Genomic DNA, 7,844 nt, shown 5'->3' on the forward strand with positions numbered 1-7,844 from the left:
TCTTTAATTTCCGTTAATTTAAATTCAGTTGAGTTTGACACTTTTCAGGATTTTGCCAGAAAAAATTCTTCTGACTAAATCTGACTACTTCGGACTGATGAGAGTCACTCTCACTGACTGTTGCTCTCTCATTTTTGCTGTCATTTCCGAGTTAAGGAACGCTTTTTGGGCTAAATCTGACTACTTCGGACTTTTTCTGACTATTTCTGGGAGATAAGGAACGCTCCTATAATATACACAATTAAGTCAGTGCATTTTTATAAATACGCAGTGACTAGTCCAAGATAACAGCAGTGCCCGAAGCAGCAACAGTATACGGGTCTCATTAGTCGCGAAGCGCGTTCGCGGTGGGATCTAGAAAATTTAACGGTTACCCTATAAAATGAACAGCTAGAGTTTAAGTTATTCAGCTTTCTTAAAGCCCAAGTAGTAGGATTAGGAATAAGTTGGTTAAAAATTTGTTAGATAAAGTTTTTGATTACTTTTTAAATTACTTTGAGGAATGGAAATCGAAATTATTTTTTTTCAATTCCTTTGAACTGAATTGAAAACAATCTATTAAATTTTCAATTCCTTTCAAAGGAAGTGGAAAAAATTACATTACTAGCACGTAATTTATTCCAATTACAAAGTGAAATTCCTTGTAATTGATATGTGCTCGAACCTTGTGAGATCATACACATAACGGGTTACATTATTAAACAAAATATCAGCCTTGCGCATCGAGTTGCTATCAAGCTTGCTGTAAACTACCTCAGCGTATGTGATTTGCGGCATTATTATTTTTAGTGCAAGCTGACGCCTTGTACTCAGTGGAGTATAAAATCCAGACACTTTTAAATTTCTTAAGGTAGCATAAACCCTCCCAACCATTGCATTAATATGGTCTGTACAAGTCAGGTTAGAGTTTAGTATAAACCCTAAATTTTTTACCTTTTTCAGAGGTTGTTAGCGATGATCAGCGGCGATAAAAAGCTGAAATCTATGTTTTTCTTATTAAGTATTGGCAAAACAAGTGATTTATCACAATTGAGATGCAAACCATTGGCATTCGCCCAATTGACGGATAACGGATAGTTCAGCATTAATATCGCCGCACAATCGATCTGCTTGCACCAGAGGAGCTGATAAGTATAGTTGAATATCGTCAGCATAGGCATGGAGATTAGCTTTTAGGCAGACCTGAAAAATGTCATTTAGAAATAGACTAAAAAGAAGTGGGCCAAGTATAGATCCCTGAGGCACCCCAGCAGGCACCCCCTTTAGCTGAGAGAGCTCAGAACCAATTCGTACACGTTGGAGGAAATAGCTACTCATAAGTTGCAGAGCACTTGTCCCAAATCCAAAGTATCTTTCAAGTTTAGTGCATATTAGCGCGTGATTAACCGAGTCAAAGGCTTTAGAAAAGTCTAGTAAACAGAGCAAGGTTAAGTGATTTTTATCGAAGGGTCCCTGAATGTAAGCTAGAATTTTTAATATGACAGTGCTGCAGTTATGGCTTCTTCGAAAACCTGATTGAAGTGGAGAGAGGAGATTATGTGTTTCAATATGTATCGAAATTTGTTCAGCCATAAGGATCTCAAAGACTTTGGACAAAGCAGACAAAATACTGATTGGACGAAAATCATTTGGACAATTTGCAGAACTCTTTTTAGCGACAGGTGAACCAATTTTCCACAAATGTGGAAAACGAGAGGTTGTTACGCCGTGATTTATGATGTGAGTGAGAGTTCCAAGGATAAAGGGTAGTGTAACTTTTATAAACTTTAATGGAAGACCATCTTCCCCTACAGCATTAGACCTTATACCAAGAACACATCTACTCACATCATATTCGGTTACTGTAGAAAACTCAAAAGACGAACCTCCGAAACACAAGCGACTAGATTGAACAAAAGTGGGGGCTACTACATTAGACACACAAGACCCAAGAAAGGCATCATTGACGTCGTCAGGTGATAGAGTGCATCGCACATTCTCCTTACTACGTACCCTAAGACTACTGATATTGCGCCACAAAACACCCGGTGGTAGATTGGAATCCAGTTTATTTGCGTAGTAAGCGCGCTTTGCGCACCTTGTAACGGAAGTTGAAATATTCCTAGCCGACCTAAATGCATCCTAGTTCGATAAGGTGGGATTTTTCTTCCAACGTGAATGGAGCTTGTTTCGCAATTTGATGGCCGACTGAACCTTTCTATTATACCACGGGCAAGACGAACATCTAACAGGGACAGTGCGAACAGACACATGTTTGTCGAAAGCATCTCTAAGGGCCGGTTGTTCAATGTCTGGTTATCACTACTTGTCTGTTAAACATCATTATCGACGATTTCGACATCATGTATATAACATGTGATCGATAAAGCAGTCGTTGTATCCAACCGGAGCTTCTACCTCCGATTTGTGTTAATCAGACATTGAACAACCGGCCCTAAGGGTACTAACAAGGAAGTTAAGTTTGGCGTCAACTGATTGGCAATGCCAGCATTCAGTCCAGTCTATTCTGCCAAGGTCCGTGAAAAGTGCATCTAAATTAATACTCCGGAAGTCCCTATACGAAAATGTCTGATCACGACTCCGCTCAACATTAATGTCCAAGCAACAAAAAATTAGATCATGGTCAGATAAAAACGTAATTTGGTCAAATTTTATAACACTGGCCAAGTCGGAAACAATATAATAGTCAAGTAGGCTTGGACTACAATTTACCGCATATCTTGTTGGTATCACCATGTTTACCATCGACGGCCCCGCGCATGAAACATTGTCTAGGAAATTTTCACTGTAACAGTCACGCACAAGAGTATTCACATTAAAATCTCCACAAACAATGATATGATTACAATCAACAAGATAGGCAGACATGACATCAAAAAACGGACTAAGACTAACAGATTTATGCGGATTATAGACACAAGAAATTCAGTGCCATGGCTTGAGGACATTGTTAAATTTTTCATCCGTAAATGGCTTCTACAATAAATAGCAACTCCACCACCTCTCTTTCCGACCCTATCGTTACGTAGAAGACTGTAATTTCCTATGTCAAGAGAGGAGTCACTAAGCCACGCATCAAACCACGTCTCAGATACACAAATAACATCAATTGACGAACATTCAAATACATTCCTAACATAGTCCATCTTATCAGTATTCAAGCTACGAGCGTTGAAGTGCACTATGTTACGGCCCATGAACGAAAGACACAAGATCACGCGGGAAGGAAAGAAAGAAAAAAGTTATTTTCTAGCTGCCGAAATCTCGACGCCATCTTTGTTGTAAGAAGTAAACAACGAAGAGAACGGAGAAAACCGCGAAATTGTTGAACGCATGAATAATCATTTTAATTATGCAAATTCTTTTATAAATCATGCCATTGTGTTAAATTATTCTTTATCTTATGTGTACACACGTTGTCATAGGCTAAAATGAAGAAAATTGCGGTAAAAAGCCACCACCAAATTGTAAATAACGAAGAAATGTAAACAAACGGCTTATGTCAAAATCGTTAAACTTTTTTCCTAAATGCGATTCTAACGGGCTACTCTCCTGCCCGCGTGATCTTGTATTTTTGGTTCATGGTTAAGGCTGGACGACTACAGAGAACATTTAACTTAGCGCGACTGTTTACATCAGCGCTATAAACCCTATATTGTACACTCATGCAAAGTGCAAGCAGAAACAATCCAGCAAAAAACACGATTACCACAGAAACGAAAGTGGAAACGAGCTAGGCGATGGGAATCGCTTACCCTTTCGCTTCAAGAAGGCCTTATTTTAACATGGGCATGTCATTGGAGGTAAGCCCTTACCCGCAGCATTACCTTCAAACGAAGGGAGAACGCATGGATAAACAGAATCCAGAGAAGCGAACAAAGAATGCCTTACAGAGAAACTAATGTAGAATGCCTAGATAAGTACATAATTATTTATATTAAATTGAAATCAGAAAATGTCTTAAAAGATTAAAATTAATTAAAATTTTTATAAATCAGCTTTTATACATACATATGTATTTATTTAGGTATTTAGAGTTTCTTAAAAATCGGTATGTACATACATGCATATTTAACTAAGCTTAAAAGTGTACTTCCTCACTCTTGTACTTCACTTCATTGACTGACTTCAACTTCGCTGCAAATTGAACAAAGCAAAACATGATTTTTATGCGAGACAAATTTCCACAGAAAGTAACGGTAGAAAAAGAAGTTTTGGGTATTCATTCTATTTTTCAGCTGACTACGATGCAGCATTCTACTTTGCATTCTCCGAAATGAAGCAAAGAAGCGAAATAAAAAAAAATATTGTAGGACATTCTACTTTGCATTCCCTGAAATGAAGCAAAAAAGCGAGACAAATAAAATATTGTAGGGCATTCTACTTTGCATTTCCGGAAATGAAGCAAAGAAACGAATTAAAAAAGAAATATTATAGGACATTCCATGATAAAAACATAGCAAGGTATAACCGTTCTCTCAATTTGTCGGCCATGATTTTTTTTTGAAGTTTGCCAACATTTTAAAATCATATAAAAATGAAAACAAAAAATTGAAATTGTTCGAAATTGTTGTTGCTTGAGATTGAAAATGAAAATGTGTGTGTGAGTTTGTGAGTAAATTTAAAAATTAAATTGTTTGGAAACGTCAAGAATTTTAAAAGTGACTCTCAGCGGTTCTACCTTACTATATTTTTATCATGGGACATTCTACTTTGCATTCCCCGAAATCAAACAAAGAAGCGAATAAATAAAATATTGTTGGACATTCTACTTTGCATTACCGGCAATGCCTAAAAGAAGCGGAAAAATTCGAAGGCATTATAACGCTATGGCTTCTAGTACACGTTACCACTAAAAGCGATTACCGATTTTTTGCTGGGAACTTCACTCATAGAGAACAAAGATAAAGAATTGAAAAGAATGGCCATCTTTACAAAGTAAGAAACGCAATAAGCGGTACAACACACGTAGTAATTATAGAACATAGATATATAACAGCAAAGAGCATTAACGAAATCGCTGCAATTCACTCTCATTGCAAATTTTGGTTGCGGGCTCATTCGTATCATGCCGCACATGTACAAAACCCCTGCGGGTAAAAACCGACAGCAACTTCCCCTCCCGCCGTATCTTAACCCCCGCCTGCAACAGTTTTCTATGTTTAATAGGAAGACTCTCAAAAATACTAAATTTTCCCTCCACACCCAAAGAGTTAAGCGGGATGGCAGATTTGATGCGCTTACGGAATTCAGCGAAGGCATGGAGAGTCCGATTTCGATCGAGATGAGAATAGAATTTTATAATGACTGCACTGTTGGGGCTCACGGAGTTAGATTTTACCCGGAAAATATCTTTGATTGGCGGAACCATGAAATCAATGGAGAGGCAAATTCGATTGAAAATGCTTTTTAAGTTCTCACCCTCCATATACGGCAACCCAAAGGCAACAGCATCAGCAGCATGATCGGAAGTCGCCTTCTACGACAGTACACTTTCAAGCGACGACCGTAGTTCCGCAATCACATCTTCATGTTTGGTTATTTCCAATTCCATTTTCGCTCATAGTAGTTTTATTTTAATTTTGAGGCCTTTTGCAGTTTATATACAGCTAAATAATACATAAATTGCGTAATTCACGTAGATTTATTAATATTTCGTTTAAAATGCCAGATTTTCTGCAAATACATTAGAATTTACAAAAGGAATTTCCGTACTAATTGCCTACTTTTCTACTACCATTTTCGCAACAAGGGATTGCATTCTTCCCCTTCCTCTGTCCTTCGTAAATGCAACCTTTTGTAAGGGAGTGTCAAACCGCGGCTGTCAATAATTATCTAACCTTATATTAGTTGCGTTCGCGTAGCTGTTAATTGTTCATGTTTAACCAAAACTTACAAGTTTTTGCGTTCGCGTACGCAAAAAACTTACAAAGTAGGGGAAATTGAGAGAGCAAAGTGACATTTCATTTCGAGGGGAAGCTGCTGGTTTCTGCTGGAAGAAATTTTGCCAACAGCAATTTGCCAACAGGAACTTGTAAGAAATAAGTAGTTATTTGTTTAATCAATAAACTGTGCCAGTATAACACTTTGTGATGACTTTTCGTACGTTTTAAATTTTACACTTTTGAATGTAAACAAAAATTATATCAGCTGTTCGTCTAACTTGCAAGTTCCTGCAAATTTTCTGTTCGCGTACTATTTGGGATATTTTTCTCTTGTGAGAGCACAGATGACATTTCGCCGGAATTTGGCAGTTGGTTGGTTTTTACTGGAGATTTTAAACGAACGCACCTATTATTGAATCATGAGTTCTCATGATGCAATAATACAAGGTGTTATCGGTTGGCAACTTCTCGCTCTAATTCCTTAGGTTAAACAGTGTTACTTCTTTAACAATTCTTTGCCTAATAATATAGCTGATTTTTTTTTATTTTTCTCAGTATACCCATTTTGTCTTCTCAAAAAGGTATTATATCTTATTTTATTTCATTTCATTGCGAATATACTATAAAAAAGCAAATTTTGTTTAGAAGAAAATATGAAATTTTAAATTTTTCCCCCAAATGGGGATTCATTTCTTCCCGTTTTTCTTCTTATTCCACTGAGCTAAGGCAGTGTCAAATCGAGATGTCACACCTGATACCACCTTGTATTATTGCATCATGATGAGTTCTTTGCTATCCACATTTGCGTTTCGCACTGGTTTATGTTTTGGTCTTCGTTTCTGGCAAAAATTCCTGGGCTTTCTTCCAGCTCTTGCCGTTCACAACATCGTTGCCGTTCGGCATTTTGCATTTGTGTTTATTTTCGCTGATACTTCCACAGATTGCAACTCGGCGGAATTGTTTTTAACCGCCGATTGCCATTGACGCGAATTCCGGCGGCATTTAACAAGTAGCAAACATCACCAGTATAGTACTTCTATAACAAGTATATAAAAAGTGTGCAAAAAGATGTGTAATTATTACACATAATTTTTTAGAGGTACGCGCGACGTTCTTATCAGAAAAGAAATGATTGACAAAACGAGAGTACAAACATACATACATACGTATGTACATATGTACAAAACAAAAGCAATTGTGCATGTAGATAACAAATGTGCATGTATGCAAAACTGCATTTCGTACGTAGTACCACTGCAGCAATTTGGACTCACAATAGGCTAGCCCTATTGTTACCAGTAATAGTCCATCATAATTCCCCTGCCAATGGTTTGAATTGTTAGTTTTAACATTGTCATGTCATTTGAAACGACGGGTCCAAAAACTCACCATAAGATAGTCCTATTGCGGTTAATTGTTCTTTATTACCTATCTGGTTTTGGACTAGTCAATTTATATTTGGAGATTTTTTCGTTTGAGTACGATTTCATGTTGCACTTCACAGATGCTTTTTCGTAAATAAGAAAAAACTAAAAATAAAAAAATTGTATGTTGCTCTGACGGCTTTTGAACCCTCCTGAAAGCTAACAAATCGTAGCAAGCATCTCTGCACACTCAGCTACAACCACAACATGTACATACATAAATGATCTCAGCGTAAACGTTTGGTGCATTTGTACATTACGGTGTTGTTTGGAAAAATTTTGGTCGAGCTGAATCATTCTCGATAAAAATTTCTAGACAACACCGCTCTGTAGTGTATCTGTGGGCAAATCGGTGAGTCTCGTTTTTTTCTATCTCTAGACCGGTTCGTTAGGTCTAGTCGAAAGCTAACATTTTCGATGCAAAAAAATGTCTAATTGTAACCGGTTAAATCTTAGCCGGTAAAGTACTGATGCTTCTCGCAAAATTCCCGCCTCTCCTACGAAAATCGCGACTATTCTAAGCTCGGATGTAAAG

This window comes from Rhagoletis pomonella, unplaced genomic scaffold (assembly GCF_013731165.1).
Source record: "Rhagoletis pomonella isolate Grant_MI unplaced genomic scaffold, Rhpom_1.0 Rhpom_scaffold_00008, whole genome shotgun sequence".
In the NCBI taxonomy this organism is placed as follows: Eukaryota; Metazoa; Arthropoda; class Insecta; order Diptera; family Tephritidae; genus Rhagoletis; species Rhagoletis pomonella.